Source organism: Ictidomys tridecemlineatus, unplaced genomic scaffold, assembly GCF_052094955.1.
Source record: "Ictidomys tridecemlineatus isolate mIctTri1 unplaced genomic scaffold, mIctTri1.hap1 Scaffold_39, whole genome shotgun sequence".
Classification (NCBI taxonomy): Eukaryota; Metazoa; Chordata; class Mammalia; order Rodentia; family Sciuridae; genus Ictidomys; species Ictidomys tridecemlineatus.
This window is the reverse complement of record NW_027522555.1, coordinates 644,451-664,586: the sequence shown is the minus strand read 5'-3', so window position 1 is coordinate 664,586 and position 20,136 is coordinate 644,451. Positions and strand designations below refer to the sequence as shown.

Here is a 20,136-nt window from a genome sequence, read left to right as displayed (position 1 = left end):
ATCCTCAGCACCCCACACACACAGAAAATACACCTATCCTGAAACACATTAAACCTTTAAAAAGATTGCTTTAAAAAAATAGCAAGTCAAGAGGTTGAGGTTGTGGCTCAGAGGTAAAGCACTCACCTCACATGTGCAAGGCCCTGGGTTTGATCCTCAGCACCACATAAAAATAAATTAAAAAAAAAAAGCATTGTGTCCAACTACAAATAAAAATAAATAAATAAATAGCAAGTGAAAGAAAATACAAAAGGTACTATTTATATAAAATTCAAAGACATATAAAGATGAACAACATATTATTTAGGAGTTCATAAATAGAATATGCCTATACATGTCTTTACATACTGTCTTAGCCTGTTCAGACTGCTATAACTGAATACCATAGCCTGAATGGCCTATAAACAACAGAATTTTACTTCTCATAATTCTGGAGGCTGGGAAGTCTAAGATCAAGGTACCATCAAATCCACTGTCTGATGAGAGCCCACTTGCAGGTTCATAGCCTGGATCTTCTCACTGTGTTCTCACATGGCAGAAGGGACAAGTCAACTCTCTGGGGCCTCTTATAAGAACATTAAACCTATTCATGAGAGTTCTTCCAAAAGGCACCATCTCCAAATATTATCACATTGGGGATTAGATTACCACACACAAATTTAGAGGGGGACACAAACACATGTGCAGGGAAATGATAAATCCAGAAATGAGGATAGAGATCTCCTCTGGGCAAGAGGGAGGAGATGTGATCAGGGAAGTGTATATGTAATGACTTGGGCTTACCTGGGTTTTCATTTCATTATACAATATGCTTCATAAATAGGCAAACTATATTTGATATATATTTCATAAGAATGACATTAAAGATAAATTCATTAGCTGATTTTGAGACTATATTCCTATCACTTTAAAAAAGGAAGAGGGCTTTTGTTGTTTTTTTAAAAATTCTTACTTCTTTTCTTCCACAGTTCATGGGTTAAGTGAAATCAAATCATTCCCCAACTCTACCTAAAAGGTTAATGGTAGAAATACAAATTGCCATGGCTCCCTGTTAGTTATCAGTAACAAGTAGATTAAGTAGACAGATCATCTGTCCTCTCACTCCCATCCCTCTCTTGTTCATTTCAGATGTTGCTTTTGTAGACATGAGTGACTTCTCCAGACAGCCTTCCCTCTTCTACCATCTTGGAGTCCGTGAAAGCTTTGACATGGCCAATAATGTGATCCTGTACCATGATACCGATGCCGACACAGCACTGTCACTGAAGGTAAAGAACATCGTTCACCTTCCTCTGAGTGCATCATTTTGGAAAAGCAGAATTTTATGTCAAGCTGAAATGTAACATAGCACAGGAATTATATGTGAGAAAAGTAATAAAAATTGCTTTTGCAATACCTTTTTTCCTACCACTGGTTCTACCTCACACTTATAAATTTCTGGCTGCTCTGTGAGCATCGTTGCTACATTATGATTTTGCAGGCAACCTGAGCACTTCCAGACTCATTAGAGAAAAAGCAAAAAATATTCACTTCCATTGACACAAACATACTACTCTGAATCCCTTTGTGGACAATTTGATCCAAACTTACATGTTATAAAAATTAGTTCTTGACTTGGATAATGACAGGGATATATTTAACAGTTACCAAAATAAGCAGAAAATTTTACCATAGATATAATCGACATTTAATTTGTTATTATACTCTAATCTGAAAACATAGCAAAACTGAAAACAAGTGTATTCCTATACATTTCAGTAATATTGAGAATTTCTGAAATGTATTTTGGCAAGATTGAAACAAACATTTTTTGATAATATAGAACATTTAAAAAATATCTTTATTTATTATTTACGTGGTGCTGAGGATCGAACCCAGTGCCTCACACATGCAAGGCGGGTGCTTTACCACTGAGCTACAGTCCCAGCCCATATAGAACATTTTTAAATGCTTATATTTTCAAAATATAAATGTCTGATGTGCGTTATTCTAAAATTCTGCTAATATTGTTGAATATCTTAGAAAATCCTGCTTTATGTTAAATCATTTAAAAATTAATAGTTTTACAGCACTTTTTCTCAACCTTGATTGCACTTTAGAATTACCCAGAGAGCTTGTAAATATCCCAGGAGCCAGGCCACACCCCAAACAATCACGTCACAATCTCTGGGGTGTGCTGCACAGGCATGGGACTTTTTTAAACCTCCCAAATGTGCAATCAGGTATGAGAACTAGTGGGTTTAGAGATTGGTCTTTACAGACATCCTTTTTAAGTGTCCAACTCCCTCAGTACTGTAACAAGACAATTTTATGCCATACTTGGGCTGTGTGTGTGAGTGTGTGTGTGTGTGTATGTATGTGTATGTGTTTCTTGTTATTTAATATTAACCAATTTTTTCTGGATTCTATATTGGTTTGAGATTATTTCCTGATAGAAACACCACCTGCTTCTGTTGTATAATCTGTATTATGTGTTAAACCTCACATGCATTTTATGTAGATAGGTGCTCTGTAGTTATAGCACATAGTGTATTTGAAGAAGTCATTTGTATGACAGTGAAAAAAAAGAAACTTATCAGTGTGCTTTATGTTGTAGAATAGTTTCTACAGTTTAGAAACATATTTAAAGTCTATAAGCCAACCTAAATAACTTTAGAGATTTAGATATTAACTGCTGCTTTTACTGATTTTTCACTGTGCTTAGAAGTATTTAGAATACTTAGAATTTAGAAAATATGAAAGTATATAGATTATTAATCTATACTTTGATGGGAAACATGAAATTTTAACATTTTTTCCTAATTCAATACATTTTTCCTCAGCTGTGCTTTAGAAAAGCCCTCTGGAAAGTTCTATGATCTAGATAATTTTAAAATTATTTTACAGGGCTAGAGATTGAAAAATTTTGATTTTTAACAAATCAGACAAATATTTCCTACAATGGAAATGGGTAGTTAGTCATTCCAGAGGAAGCAATCTGAACTTCTTATCAAAAATAGAAATCTTGGGCTAGGGATGTGGCTCAGTGGCACAGTGCTTGCCTAGCATGTGTGAGGCCCTGGGTTTGACCCCCATCGATGAAAAGAAAGATTCTCTGATTATATAAAACTTGTTTTACAGGGCAGATATTTAATTATGTTTTCTCTTGCAGAAATGTTGGTTTCTAGCATATAAATAAATGATATATACTCAAGGTCTGCATAACCATCCTGTTGTTAAGTGGCTAAAATGGACATGAATTTGAACCTGCCTAGACAGTTCTAATAGGGTGTCAGGAATACTTCCAGTAGTACTCTTTGTGTAGGAAGAGTGACCATGATGTTTCTGCAGCCTTTGCATTGATCTATTCAAACCCCAGGATGGCACAGTGTTTCCCAAATGCTTTCTTACTGTCACTGTCATTCTTCTCTGGGAAGGTGGGATGCAGAGCACTCGGTGCCCCAAATATGAGTCTCAAAATATCTTTTGGGGGGTTAGAGCTTTAGCTCAGTGGCAGAGCATTTGCCTAGCACATGTGAGGCACTGGGTTGGATCCTTAGCACTACACAAAAATAAACAAATAAAATAAAGACATGTTGTTCACCTACAACTACAAAAAGTAAAATAAATCTTTTGGACAAAAGTATTGTCACTGATATGGGAAAACCATCATAAGCAGAAATGCCCTCCAGTACTTCCAAAGCTAAACAATTATGGTTAGTTTTCCACAGAATGTGAATTTTTTGATTATCAGAGGTTCATTTCTATTTGAAGCTTTCAGATGGTGGGGGTTCAAATGATTAATTCTTGTTTTAAGGTGGGCACTATATGATGTGGGGAATATTGACTAATGCTAATGAAAATTAACTGTTTAGAAAAACTATGTTCATCTTTTGTTTTTCTTTTCAGGATATGGTAACTCAAAAAAACACAGTAAGTATTACATTTTCAAATTTTTAGCCTCAAAAGTGTAAATTTTTTAAAAAATATAATTTTTTAGTTGTAGATATACACAATACCTTTATTTTATTTGTTCATTTTTATGTGGTGCTGAGGATCAAACCCATTGCCTCACACATGCCAGGTGAGTGCTCTGCCACTGAGCTACAACCTCAGCCCATAAGTATAAATTTATAAAATATTTGCCTGAAAATATCACAGGTAGCAAGGTGATTTCTAATCACATGTTTGTTGTTTCTAAGGAGGACAGTTGGAAACCCTCTATCCCTCAATCCACCAGTTAGCTTAGGCCCCACTTGGCCCTTTGAAAGTGTGGGACAGGAGGCAAGGTCAGACAAGTGTATATTCTTTATTACTTCATAGGGCTTTGAGCTTGGAACCACCTAGGTATATCCTGAGCTGGACCTGCACTCCCATGGACCACCAAGAGTCTTTTTACTGGAGTCAATACCTCCCATACTTCCTTACCAAAGTCGCCCTGATGATGAAGGAACATGAACTTATACCCCAGTTAACAAGGGGATCAAGCCTGAATTTCCCTGCTACAAGCTGAGAAGAAGTGGGATGAAATTCTACTTCATTCTGCTCCTTCCTATTCCTTTATTATGTACTGAAGTTTCCTGATTCAGCTTATAATTTCTTGTGATTACCTAGTCTTATTGCCATGTTGGTTTAGATAGTATAATGAAACTAGAAACTACCATCCTAAAAAAAATATTTGAATAAGATTATGTCCTCAGAAATTGTGCCAGGGTTATCCTATACCATTGTATGTACCCCAAGCTTCCTATTCCCCTAGATCTGTGGTGGTGTAATTTGAGAATCCATGACCTAGACTCTAGACAGGGCCTTGGTCCTTTTCCTTTGGATCTCAACATCCCTCTTACTAGCACTTCTACAAGGGAAGGGTCTCTCAGTACTTTTCCTATTCTAGTTGAAGTTCCTAGAGTGACCCAAGAAAAGGACACAGGAGGCGAAGCTCTCCCCAGGTTGCCCTCTGCAGGGGAGTAGGAGCTTTGCATGACTTTACCCCTCACAAAAGGCCACTAGCAGGGGAGCGGGGGCTCCCCAGTACTCCACCTAACAAAAATACCCACCTAAGGGGGAAACTTGGACCCTCCTTCCCCACCAGAGGATGAAATTCTAGAAACAAAGCAAGTGAGTTAGTTCAATTAGCATTGGAATGTGGATTTATAAGCTGGTTTGTAAAATAAGGCAAGAGGTTCTGGTTTCAAGTTCCTCTTGGAAAAGAACAGGACAATGTGTCATTTTGTTTTGTCCCATTGACGTACTGATGTTTTTCCATTTATGGGAGTCTGTCCTATTCTTTCCAGATCTTGATTTTTCATTTTACCTCCTTCATGGAGAAATGGGGGAACAATCAAAGGAGATTGGGCTTGAGGCCCAGGAGGTGTAGTTGGAGTCGCATCCAACTTAAGTCACATTGGGCAGTTGTTCTACCCTTGTCTGGGTCATATCAGTAAAATGAGAAATGTTGACCTCTGTCCTTTTGTTTGTGGATGCCTTCCAGTATTCAACATCTGTGGTTCCATATTTATTGCACAAGCAAAAAGTTGTAACTTGGATTTAATGCAAGAAATGCCTATGAAACACTATTCCTTAAAACAAAATGAGCTACATGAAGGCAAGAAGCTATCTTTTTTCATTTCTTACTGTTGGGTGTATATATACTTCTATCTATCTGGATTTTCTTTTGTACTGAGTATTGAACCCAGAAGTGCTTAAACACTGAGCCACATCCCCAGCCCTTTTTTTTTATTTTGTTTAGAGAGGGTCTTGCTGAGTTGCTTAGGGCCTTGCTAAATTGCTGATGCTGGCTTTGAACTCATAATCCTCCTGCATCGGCCTCCTGAGTCACTGGGATTATAGGTGTCCGCCACCATGGCTGGCCTGCACTTTGAAATATTTTTGTCTTCTAAAAGACTTAGTGTTATAATAAATGTTAAGTAGTGTTATAATTCTAGTGTTACAATACTATGTAGTGAATTCAGTTATAATTCCACTATGTATTCTCCTTCTGGCAAATACTCCCTTCTGAAATACCAGGAATTCCTTTAATATTGACAGTAATTCTAAGCACACTTTGGCACCATTCTTCCTAGGTGTTTTGATTGTTTGTTAGGAATTAATTTATTCTACAGGATTTGACAACTAACGTCTCTAAATTACATTAGAATTCAGTGCCCAATATTGGTTATCATGCTTGGAAGGTGTGAAAAATTACAGCATTCAAAAGAATTTTATTTTATTTTTATTTTTTAAAAATATTTTTAATTGGGGGGATGGGGTTGTAGCTCAGTGGTGTAGAGTATTTGCCTAGCACACGTGAGGTGCACTGGATTTGATCATCACCACCACATAAAATAAATAGATGTCTACAGCTAAAAAATTTTTAAAAAATATTTTTAATTGGCACATAGTAATTGTATGCTTTTATGGGTACAGTGTGACATTTCAATACATGTATACAATATGTATGAACAGATCAGGGTAATTGGCATGTTCATAACCTCAAGCATAATTTCTTTGTGTTGGGAGCATTCAAAATCCTCTGTACTACCTATTTTGAAATATTCAATTTTGAAATTTTCAATTAATAATTGTCAACTATAGTTACCTACTATGCTATAGAACATTGGAAGTTATTCTTTCTATCCTGCTGCATCTCTATACTTTCTACTCTTCCTCTAAAGCTCAATTCCTCCTTTTTCACACCCTTCCTGAGTGCTGGTAACCACTCTTCAGAAGACTTTTGAAAGGGACCTGAGATAACTTGAAGGCTAGAAAATAGTACCAAAGAGTAAATGCTGAAGGGATGTAAACCTTGGAAGATACCACTAATGGTTATCCTTAAATGTTATCCTCTTTCTGAAAGTAAGGAGACAGTTATTTTTTCCGCTCCAGATGGAGTGGAAATAGGGCAAATAGAAAAATGGTTTGGATCAGCAGAATGAACAGCTTGCAGTTAATGGCGATTAAACATTAAAACAAAATGTCAAAGTAAATTGGGTGACTTTTAAGGAGAGTTTGCTTAGTTGTCTCTTGCATGTGGATTGGGATAACACTGGAATCGGGGAGCCTGGGTTTTATGACTCCAGACGTTTCTGGAGACAATCTGATAAAATCATTGGTGATCATTTTGGAAAGATTTTGGTAAAACACACATAGATATAATGTAGCCAGAGTGAACTTTAAAGTTCTTTCAGTCAGGGGTACAGCTTACATGCTACTGCCTGAACATGTAGCCAGATATTTGTGTGATTGTGAATATATGAAAACCAAGGTGCTTTGAGATCTGTCTTTAGGGAGTTATGTGCCTGATGCCACATTGAATACACCTTTATTTGGCAGAAGGTTGGGCACATTCATTTCCATTTCTAGAAGTAGTTGCTTAGCAGAGATGGAAAGGCTGGGAAGCTGATCTCAGGGCTTCAGGCTGGGCTGCCCATAGCCATTCTGTGTGCCTTTGCTCTTTGGAAACATGACATCATCTTTTGTGCTCACCTCTTTTTCAAATGATGCTCATGTTCTTATGTACCAGATTTTGTTTTTTTAAAAAAATTGCTTGGGGCTGAGGCTGTAGCTCAGTGGTAAAGTGCTTGCCTCCCATGTGTGAGGCACTGGGTTCAATCCTCAGAACCACATAAAAATAAATAAAGATACTTTGTGCTCATCTTCAACTAAATAAATATTTTTTTAAAAAACTGCTTTACAGCCAGGCATGGTGGCGCACGCCTGTAATCCCAGCAGCTCATGTGGCTGAGGCAGTTCAAAGCCAGTCTCAGCAAAAGCAGGCCACTAAGCAACTTAGTGAGACCCTGTCTCTTAATAAAACACAAGGACTGGGATGTGACTCAGTGGTAGAGCACTTGCCTAACATGCATGAGGCACTGGGTTCGTTCCCCAGCACCACATTAAAAAAAAAAAATACAACAACAACTTTACAAAATAAGGCTGGGGATGTGGCTCAGTGGCTGAGTGCCCTTGAGTTCAATCCCTGGTACCAAAAAACTGCTTTACTTAGGTATAACTTGCATACCTACAAATTCACCTGTTTTAAACACACATAATTCAATGACTTTAAAAAAATATTTTTAAAGAAAGAGTGAGAGAGAGAATGAGAGAGAGAGTGAGAATTTTTTAATATATATATTTTAGTTTTCGGCGGACACAACATCTTTGTTTGTATGTGGTGCTGAGGATCGAACCCCGGGCCGCATGCATGCCAGGCGAGTGCGCTACCACTTGAGCCACATCCCCAGCTGAACTTTTTAAATTTTTACATAAATTTTTTTTTTAGTTGTAGATGGACAACATGTCTTTATTTTATGTGTTTATTTTTATAGAGTGCTAAGAATTAAACCCAGGGCCTTACAAGTGCTAGGCAAGTGCTCTGCCACTGAACTAAAGCCCCAGCCTTAATTCAATGACATTTATTTATTGATTGATTAATTTATTAAAGTTTTTCATGCCTCTTTTTTTTTTGAGAGAGAGAATTTTAATATTTATTTTTTAGTTTTCGGCGGACACAACATCTTTGTTTGTATGTGGTGCTGAGGATCGAACCCGGGCCGTACACATGCCAGGCGAGCGCGCTACCGCTTGAGCCACATCCCCAGCCCCAATGACTTTTAATAATCTGGTTTTGGAGCGTTTCTATTACCTCCTCAAATACCTTTTTACAGACCATTCCTGTTCCTACCTCCAAACCCAAACAACTTCTAATCTGTTTTATGTCTTATAGATTTGCCTTTTTGGGCTTTTCAGGTGAATGGAACCATACCATATGAGGTCTTTTGCACCTGGTTTCTTTCAATTAGCATGTTTTTGAGGTTTTTCTATGATGTAGTGTATATCAGTAGTTTTATCCTTTTTATTGCTAAATGACATTCTACTGTATGGATAGTCCACATTTTACTGGTCCTCTCCCCATTGATGGGCTTTTGGGTTGTTTCCACTTTGGGGATACTATGAATAATGCTGCTCTGAACATATGTGTACATAAAGACGTACACATATTCATTCCTCTTGGGTAAATACTTAAGAATGGAATTGTTGGTTCATATGGTCTATACATGTTTACTTCTTAAGAAACTGCCAAAATGATTCCAAAGGAACTGTTCCATTCTAAATTTCCACCAGCACTGAGAGGTCCAGTTTCTTTACATCCTCATCAATACTTGGTTGTGTCCATCAGCCATTCTAGTGAGTATGAAGTGATATCTTAGTGTAGTTTTAATTTGCATTTCCCTAGTGACTAGTGATGTTGAGCATCTTTTAATATTCTTATTAGTCATTCATGATCATCTTTGGTGAAATGTCTACTCATATATTTTCCCCATTTTAATTGGTTGTGTACTCACTGTAGAGTTGAAAAAGAGTTCTGGAAGCAAGATTTTTTATCAGAGGCTTCAGTTACTCAATTCAGTTATCAGTTATTACTTTTATGGATCAGGCCCTTTTTGTATCTAAGAACTTTTAGCCCAACTCAAGGTCAAGAAATATTACTCCTATATTTTTTAAAAAACTGTTAAACCTCCATTTAGGTCTCAGATCCATTTTGAATTCATTTTTATATCTGGTATGAGATAGGTATCCAAGTTCATTCTTTTGCGTGTGGATATTCAGTTGTCCCAGCACCATTTTTTTTTGAGAGTGCTATCTTTTTCCCTATTGAATTGTCTTGGCACCCTTGCTGAAATCAACTAAACCTATATGTAAGGTTTATTTCTGGATTTTTAGTCCTTTTCCATTGATATGTATGTCTAACCTTATACACAAGGCACACGGTTTTGATTACTGTTGTTTGAAGTAATTTTTTAAATTGGGAGGTCTGAGTCCTCCAACTTTTTCTTTTTCATCCTTTCTTGGGACATTTTGGCTCCCTGCAATTCCATATGAATTTAAGAATTGGCTTTTCCATTTCTGCAACAGCAATAATAAAAACCCTCACCATTGACAGGGATCGCATTGTATCTGGAGATTGCTTATTGATAACAATATTAAGTCTTACAGTTTATGAATATGGACTGTCTTTCCATTTATTTAGATCTTCCGTAATTTCTGTCAACAATTTTTATAATTTTCAGCAAACAAGTCTTCACCTCCTTGACTTAAACTTATTCCTGGATATTTTTTCCTTTTGGATGCTCTTGTAAATGGAACTGTTTTTTAAATTTTCTTTTCAGGATTAAAAAGTGTTATAAAAATCTTGTGAATACTCATCACATTTTAATTCATAATTCAATATTTGATTAAGTTGAAATGTAATTCAGTTTTCAGTCAGAGCTTTACAAAAATGACTTTTTGCTTTTCCTGTATTTTTATCCATTTCTATTTTTATGATGTTGCTTCAGACATAACAAAGGTAGTCAATCTTAGCATTTCAACAATTCAGAAAACTTGTTTATATAATGACAGATCAAGGTTGCACCTTCATGAAAGCAAAAGAATGAAAATGCAGCCAACCACGAGGCTACTTTATTGGTTAAACCTTGGAACTTCCTGATGGTTTGCCTCTAGTGTACATAGTCCATAGGTATTCTGTAACTTCCTTTGTTTTTACTTTCCTTTGCAAGAATAACCAGTTTTGAATTTGTAGCATATTTCACAGATTGATTTCCCCTGAAGCAGAGTCTGAGATTGAATTTAAGGTCCAAGAGGTTCATTAAGGAGTGCCTTTGGGATTGACACTGGGCAAGGGGAGGGAATGAAACAGCACTGGGCAGAGGGAGAAATGGAGCTGTGATGCAAGACCAATGACAGCCTTGGCAAAACCCTAAAGGAAGTCAAGCTTGACTGGCCTTTCTGAGCTGTCCTGTGTGAGGATGAGATGGCCAGGGTTTTATACCCCTGCATCCATCCATCATCAAAAAGAGTGTAACCTTGGATAAGGTGCTTTCTGCAACTAAGGCAGTTCCAGAAGGGGCTGACAGTAGGGACTGCAGGTTAAAGAACTTCCAGTAGCTAGGGCAATATATCCTTCCCTGAAAGGGGGTCTTGGTAGCACACCTGAGTATCTATCACACATAATAATTTCATATGGAGAATATATAAATCATATATACCCCAGGACTAAAAAAAATAGATTTTCAAGGCTGATAGGCACAGGAATAATATTTTCCTGTTGAATTGGTTGGTAATTACCTGAAAACTGCCTAATCTTGCCAGAGAGGAAACATGGGGACACGCGCATTCCCTGTCCCCAGGAGACTTACTGAGAGAAAATGAGGTGTTACACCCAATACTTACAGTTGGAATTGTTAGAAGTATACTAGATCACATTTTCATTTGTCATGTCCTGAAGCCAGAGTTCACAGTTTTTTTTTTAAAGCAATGTTTCCAAGCTTGGATCACATTATTAAAAAGTACTTTATTAAAAACCATGTTATTAAAAAACTAATCTGGTTCCTGACCTCTGGACTAGGTGATTTTCTTTTTCTGGAAAATCGGTGAGATTTAAGAGAAACTTGTTCCCATTAAAATGGTTATCTTTATAATCCCAATAAATTGGAAATTCTTTGAGAAACACACATTGGCAATACTGAGGGCATTGTGTTCAAAACTGAAGTCTTCCTCCTGGCTTGTGAACATGGTTAGAGGGTAACAGAATTTCTCCTGTTCTTTCTTTCTTGCTTTCCACAAGTCTAAAGTTTTCTATGAACTGGGCTCCAAAATTATTAAACATATAGAGTGTTTAGGGACAGTTTGGTAAAAAGTCAATTAAATTTCTTCTTTCCATGTCTTTTGGGTTTTCTGAGTTGAAAATTAAGTTTTCTACCACTTTTATTATTAAAGACTCCATTTCAAACGGGAAGGCTTCATCCCACAGAGATGGAAAGGAAGAATTTTATTTTATCCACAGAATATGAATCATGTAAAAATCTCTGCTCTTTGAGTATTTATTTAGCTTGTGTGGCTATTTTCTATCATTTCTACCTCATCTTAAATTCCCTATTACAGTCTTTTTGTTTTTTCCTGCGTGGCTATGTTTTCGCTTCTGTTTGTTCTCTTAAATTGAAGTGCTCTAGAGGTGTGAAATATAAAACTTTGCACTGTACGTCTTGAATATCACAGGGGTAACATCAGATGTCACAGGACCAATGTCAGAACCACATTATTGATATTAAATTCTGCCTACCAACTGAACAAGTCCTTGGAATTCAGGACACCCATTTGTTTTCTTTAAATTAAGATATAATTCACATATCTTAAAATTCACTATTCCCTCATATGTTTGTGTTGCAAATTTTGTGTAGCTTAATTTATTTAAGGGCATTTCAGAATTAAGTTGAAGTGACAAAAGTCCTAGGAAGGGAGAGGAAAGGCCTGAGATTTGTCGAGCTCTGTAAGTCATCTGTGTGCCAGTTGCTTAACATTCTTGGGTCTCAGATTCCTCCTCTATAAAATGAGACAATGGGGCTGGAGTTGTGGCTCAGTGGTAGAGTGTTTGCCTAGCATGTATGAGGCACTGGGTTTGATTCTCAGTACCTCATATAAATAAATTAATTAAATAAACATCCAACAACTAAAAACTAAAAAAAATGAGACAATAGGGTGCTTTCTGAGATTTGTGCCAGCTTTGAAAAAATTGTCATGTTATGAGAATCATTCAGTTGTTTGAACAAAGTGGATCAACTATTGCAATAGGTCAGTTAGCACTCCATGGTTTCCAGCAGGGATATTTTCATTTACTTTTAAGTGGTACAGTAGCCTGATTTTGCTATTGAAATCATTATACAGCTTCTGTATATTTATTCCTCCTATGACCAGATAAATATGGAAAGGTAACAATGTGGAATGTTCTTTGCATTGATCATGAAAAACAAAAACCAACCTACATTTTTCTGGACATGCATATGTGCTGATTTTTTTTGGAGGGGGTACTGGGGGTACTGGGGATCGAACTCAGGGTCACTCAACCAGTAAGCCACAACCCAGCCCTATTTTGTGTTTTATTTAGAGACAGGGTTTCATTGAGTTGCTTAGCACCTCGTTGTTGCTGAGGCTGGCTTTGAACTCTCAATCCTCCTGCCTCAGCCTCCCAAGCTGCTGAGATTACAAGCATGCCCCACTATGCCTGGCCATATGTGCTGATTTTTAAACTTCTCTCCTAACTGGCTAGACAAAGATATGTTTATGAAACTTAATTTTTTTGTGTGTGAAAAGTATTGCCCCATATTTGTTCCTTAGCTTGCTAAATTTTCTTAGACAGAATCTTCTGGGCTTTTTCAGTTTTGGTCTTCATTAAAGATTTGTGACTTATTTGCATTACAAGATCCAAAGAACCACATCCTGCCAGCAGACAAGATGTGCATTCTTCTGCAAGTGCTCAGAACTTAGTTCATCTTGGCTGATATTAAACCACTGTCTATCTGCCATTAATGCTTTCCCCTCTCTTCTGATGAGGCAATGTGTTGACTGATTAAATGTTTGTATCAGTATAAAAAAATGTTCTCTGAAAGGTCAACCTGAAAGTCTCATTATGAAGTTCATCAGGAATAAACTCTAACATATCATATTTTCTCCAAAGAATTAATTTATAAACCCTGTGCTGCTATTAACCACCAGCAACTAGCCATAAATAAAAATAAGTGCTGCTCTAACTAGGTCCCTTGGTTTGTGTTTCCATCTTGGCTTCCTTGGTTAGTGGCCATGATAGAACCTGATGGACAAGAGGAGGTTCCAACATACTCTGGTCTCCTGAGCTGTCCTGGATAATCCAGGCAGCTATTTGTGGATGAGAAATATGCTGAATTACTAGAAAGCTTTATTTGTGTATCCAATGAAGGAACATTGACATTTTTTGGCTACAGCTGGGATGTTCCATATGATGCCTCTGCAAAGAGTCCTGAGAGGCAGTGCTTAGCCTTTTGGGGACGTGGGATCCCTTTTTCATTCTGGAGGAGCCTATGCATTACTTTTGAGAATATGTTTGAATATGCTTAAATACAAAGGATTACAGGAAGACTATGTTGAAATGTAGTTATCAAAACTACATTTAGATAGATAAGTACATCTAGGTTGGACTGGTACTAGGATTTAATCCTTGGCCCCCTGAATCCTTTGAGTTGGGATGAGACTGACTTCTTATTTCAATGCTAATAGGGTCTTTCTTGTTCACCTAATCTAACATGTGAAAAAACAAAACACTGCTCAGTTCTGTTTAGAGGGTGATGAAATTGGCATGTCTTCATACTCTGCTGGTGGGAGTGTAAATAAATTTCTTCATCTTTTATGACACCTAAGCCACACACATCAAGAACTTTATACTTGTTTTAGTAATTTCACTCCTGGGAAGCTATCTTTAGGAAAACACCATGGTACAAAGATGCTATATGCAAAGATGTTCATCTTAGTTGTACTTAGAAGGAAAATTTCAAATCAAACTGAAAGTAAAGCAATAGGAGAATGGTTAAGTGTATATAGTTAATATCATAACGTTTAAGACTATGTAATTAAGCTTTTTTTTTAGTGATGATATAGGATGGTTTGGTTATGGTGGTGATATTTATAGATGGTATTAGTTCTGGAAAATTGCAATTGCTAGATTAGGAACTCAAAACTTTACAGTATCTTCCACTTTCTACCCCCACAGTGTCAGAGATCAGTGGTTTTTACTCTGCTCTCTGACCTCACTTACTATATGAAAATCATCCTTTTAGAAATATTTGGAGAGTGTTTAGAATAAGAGTTTACATATTAATGTGGCTAGAACACTGATTCTAATGCTTCTTTTTTTTTAAGAGAGTGAGAGAGGAGAGAGAGAGAGAGAGAGAGAGAGAGAGAGAGAGAGAGAGAGAGAATTTTTTTTCAATATTTATTTTTCAGTTCTCGGCAGACACAACATCTTTGTTGGTATGTGGTGCTGAGGATCGAACCCGGGCCGCACGCATGCCAGGCGAGCACGCTACCGCTTGAGCCACATCCCCAGCCCCTAATGCTTCTTTATGTAGGAAACTAAGCTACCTTTGTTAAATTTGTTTTAATGAGATGGATTCTTGAGATGTTTTCATTTAAAAATGTAACAATTAAAAATAGCTGATCCTCGTTCACTATTGAACATGTATTATGTTAATCATTGGTTTTCTTTTAAGTTTCTGGTCTCTCCACCAACAAAAGTTTGAATGTGGTCCATCATTTGGAGATGTTTGGGCCCATTCTTCCTCTTTTTAAGAATAAAAGTACTTGCACTCAAAAGCCTGTGCTTTCATTTGGAAGTTTATGAATTGCTTTTTAAAATGTAGTCATTAGTTCCAATTTCTTTCTGTCAGATTTCTTAAACTTTAATACAGTTTCTGAAAGATTTTTTCAAAGGAAGTATTTTTACCTTCCCAAGTCTCTAGATTCCTGCTGTCTCCTCAGTCCTGTTTATTAAACTCTCAGCTGGTTTCAGAGTTCATGCATTTCCTCTCTTTCTTCTCATTTTTCTCTAACTATGGCTAAAAATTTGCTCCAAAGATCACCTCCTATCCTAACTGCAGGGTCTCTGCTGCTGCTGCTCTGCCTCCTTGAACAACAACTTGTCACAGCACATATCTTATAGCTGTCAAAATCCTATTTTTCACACCTCATTATTTAGGGTTTGAGCAGGACTGGGGCAAAGTTTATTCTTGTGCTGTTTGGGAAGACTAGGTTTGCTAAAGAAATAATGTAAACAAAATTTCAGTAGAAACATTTCTTTTGGAAACAGTTGAAGATATAATAATTCTTTACAAATAGATTTGATCGTTCACCTTCAATTTACCTATCTACCATACAGAAGCTTATGATTATTTATTTGTAATGTTTATGAATACTTTGTTATAATTCTTTTGTGTGTGTGTGGTGCTGGGGATTGAACCCAGAGCCTTGTGCTTGTGAGGCAAACACTCTTGTCAACTGAGCTATATCCCCAGCCCACAATTATGTCTTTTAAAAAAATATATCTTTAAAAAAAATATATATATTTTTATTTGTAGTTGGACACAACACCTCCATTCCATTCATTTATTTTTATGTGGTGCTGAGGATCGAACCCAAGGCCCTGCGCATGCTAGGCGAGCTCTACCACTGAGCCACAACCCCAGGCCCCCCACCACCACAAAAAATCTTTATTTTATTTATTTATTTTATGTGGTGCTGAGAATCGAACCTAGGGCCTCACATGTGCTATGCGAGCGCTCTACCATTGAGCTACAACTCCAGCCCCACAATTATGTATTTTAATGAAACTAAGAAAAGGAAAGAGAATTAGGAGAGGGAGAGAGAAGGAGAGTAAGAGTATATGTGTGGTATCTATTTTTTATTTACCATTTTTTGTTTTTTTCATTTGTTCTTGTGGATTTGAATTACCATTTGGTGTCATTTCCTTATTCCAAAGCAATTTTATTCCCACTTGTGTGCTATGCTTTTTATTGTTATTGTCAAATAGCTTACATCTCTCTATATGTTATAAACTCCAAAATATGGATTATATACATCCTTTTCTACATTTAATTTTTAAGTTGGTTAAGAGAAGAAAGGAAAAGAAATTTATGATCATACTGCATTTTATAATTGCCTACGTAACTACTTTTATTAGAATTTTTTGACTACTCTCAATTTCTTCCATTCTAAAGAACTTCCTTTAGTATTTTTGTAAGATAGGTCTACTAGCATAAATTTATCTCAGATTTTGTTTATCTGTAAATGTCTTTTTTTGATCTTCACTTTTTCAGCCTTAATCTTTTGGAGGGGGTACCAGGGATTAAGCTCAATCACTGAGCCACATCCCCAGCCCTATTTTGTATTTTATTTAGAAACAGGGTCTCACTGAGTTGCTTAGGGCCTCCGTTTTTGCTGAGACTGTCTTTGAACTTGCCATCCTCCTGCCTCAGCCTCCCGAGCTGTGTGTCACTGCACCCAGCTGAGACTTTACATTTTTAAATGTCTTTATTAAAAAGAATTTTTACTAGTTATGGGTTTTTTTGGGGGGGATAGAATTTGAGAAGCTTTTCACACCTCCAGCCCAGCTTAATTAGGATTGTTTCTTCAAAGGTATTTTACCTTCTGTACCTCACTGATCCACACAGCCCTTTCTTTCCTCCCTCTCAATCTGAAATAGGAGGGCTTTTACCATGGACTTAACCAATTTCAGATAGAAGAAAAATATTTTCACTTCTGAATTTATAAATGGCATTTAATTTAGCAACATGGTTTTCCTGGCATGGATGAGGGAGAAACTTCTCTAACCTACCAAAACCTACTAGTTTGCTGGCTAGTTTGAGTCTCTTTGAGAATTCAAAAGTGTTGCAGGGAGGGGAAGAGTCTTTGTTCTTTTGGTACAGGCAGTTTCTGCTGATGAAGAAGTAGATCTGAGCCACCTTCCTCAGCAATCACCCCCACACACCTTAATTCTTGAGCCTTCTATTTATAACACTGGCATTTGTATTTTGAGGGGGTTAGTGCCAATAGCTGGTACCCACAGAGATGGTCACCCAGCTGCTGCTTTGCAGCAGGTTCAATATTCGCAGAAAACCCTCTTTTCAGGGATAATGCAATACAAGAAAGTGTAGTCTAAAATGTTGACCCATCACCTGTTTTTGTATGGGTTGGGAGCTAAGAATAGATTTTTACTTTTTCATTTTTATTTTTTTTTACCCTTTTAAATGGTTGGGAAATATGAAAAAAGATGATTATTTCAGGACATGTAGATTATTTCAGGACATGTAAAGACGTGAAGTTTGAATTTGTGTCCATATATAAAGTTTTGTGGACACATGGCCTCGCTTGTGTATTTGTGTATGGTCTGAGTCTGCTTTTGTGCTACAACAGCAGAGTGAAAGAGTTGCAAAAGACACTGAGATATGAAAGGCCAAAATATTATCATCTGGCCCTTACAGGAAGTTAGCTGACCTGGTCTAAAAATGTGTTTTAGTGGAATAATACCAGTAATTTCTTTTAACAAAATATTTTAGGATTCAAAATGTGTCATAACAGGGCTGTAGAAGCCCACTAACATCCAAAAGAGAGAGGTTTCAATACAATTATTTATGTCTTAAATTAGGATAGAAATGTCTTCCTCTAAGCAGATCTTATTCAAAAGTAAAATTTCTTAAATATATATTTCATGTCATTGAAACTAATTCCTCCATATTGTAAGTTTTCTAACGTGGGCTGTTTGATCTGAGATCATGATATTCAGACAGTTTTCTGTGTAGCTAATGAATTGGTTTTTAATTTAGAAGAAAATTTAGTTCTTATTCTATGTCCCATTCTTGGAAAAGGAAAAAATATATCTGTCTACATTATGTCAAAACTACCTAGATACCTCCGTTAATTCATCTGACTTCTTACATTTTTTAAACTGAACTATTTCTGGCATCATATAAATTCTTCATGTAGAAATACAGGGATTTAAAAGTCTGAAATTTTAACTTAGTTGCATTTTATGATAGTGTAGGCAAAAGATTGATGATGATATAAGAGTGTTGTTAGAGAATTATATTTCAACCTTCAAATGTGCTAAAAAATTGAGCATAGATATAATGCTATTTAAAGATGTTTATGCTTTATAAAGAATTATAATTTTTAGTCAAACTATAATTATTCCATAGAAAAAGTCTACTGTTTTACCTACTATTAAAGGTAATTTGAATTTTTTATAAAAAAAATTTTAGTGGATCTTTTCAAAAGATCTCTAAGACTAATCATAGTTATTAATATATGCTTCCCCAGGGCTGGGGTTGTGGTCTCAGTGGTAGAGCACTTGGCTGGCATATGTGAGGCATTGGGTTTGATTCTCAGCACCACATATAAAGCAACAATTTTAAAAAAATATATGCTTCACCTAAATTTTTATTAAACAAAGTTTATATTTCACCTGTATCAAATTATCAAATAATACATTTTCATATATGTTGAAAGAAAAATGATATGCCATATTGTAATCCTTGGTTCTCACTGGGTTCAAGTCCTTCTGGTTTGAGGGCCATAAAATGAATCGATTGATTTTTTTTTATTATTTTTTTTTACACTTTAAAAAAATTGATTTTATTTTTTAAATAGATGACAGTGGAATGCATTACAATTCTTATTACACATATAGAGCACAACTTTTCATACCTCTGTATATAAAGTATGTTCACACCAATTCATGTCTTCATACATGTACTTTGTATAATGATGTCCATCACATTCCACCATCCTTGCTAATCTCCTACCCCCCTCTTCTCCTCCCAAACCTCTGCCCTATCTAGAGTTCATCTATTCCTCCCATGCTCCCCTTTCCTAACCCCACTATGAGTCAGTCACCTTATATCAGAGAAAACATTCAGCATTAGTTTTTTGGGATTGGCTAACTTCGCTTAGCATTATCTTCTCCTACTCCATCCATTTATCTGCAAATGTCATGCTTTTATTCTCTTTTATTTTTTTATTTTTTTTTAGTGTATTTTTTTTTTTTTTAGACTTCCGACTCTAACATTTCTGCCAGTGAAATTCATAGACATTTACAGGTCAGCTCAGCATTTGAAACCAAATTTCTGTCCTATTATTTAAATGATAAGAGCTTTTGAAATTGAGAGGTTTCCTTTTTTATGCCTAATAGACTTGTAGTGATATTGCATAATTTGTTGTTCATATTGAAATATCTTTTTCTTCATATCCCACCAGGTCCTACCTACTCAAAGTCACAGCTGTGCTTCTGCAACAAGTACTTTCTGGAACATTTTTGTTTCTTTTTTTTTTCCAGGCATCTAGTGGAAATTATTATTTCATCCCCTACATTGTGACACCATGTGCTGATTATTTTTGCTGTGAGAGTGACGCCCAGAGGCGAGCCTCGGAGTACATGCGAGTACATGCAGCCCAACTGGGATACCATTCTGGGCCCGCTGTGCATGCCCCTGGTGGACAGGTTCATTAGCCTCCTCAAGGACATCCATGTGACCTCATGGTAATTCTCACTATCCACCAACAGCCCTGGGAGCCTTGTAAAAATTTCCCTTTCCTTTCAGAGAGGTGGTACACCTTGAAATTACCAGTATGCCCAGAGAATAAGGAGCATTGGTCAATCATTTAAAAATCATCCTGGAATCCAGCCTCACTAATCTGAGTCACTGAGGTAAAGCCAAAAGAGAATAGAACTGGAATTAGGAGGTCAGAATTGGGCCTGTGTCTGCTCCTGACTCCCTGTGTGACCTTGACATATACCTT

General features: G+C 36.5%; 1 long non-coding RNA gene across 1 annotated transcript; it reads left to right on the top strand.

Moving 5' to 3' along the window:
* Positions 1-1,120: 1,120 nt before the first annotated feature.
* On the top strand, positions 1,121-19,776 carry LOC144373410 (uncharacterized). The gene is made up of 3 exons (XR_013433090.1): positions 1,121-1,268; positions 3,889-3,912; positions 19,673-19,776. It is a non-coding gene; the product is annotated as an uncharacterized LOC144373410 (long non-coding RNA).
* Positions 19,777-20,136: the final 360 nt, after the last annotated feature.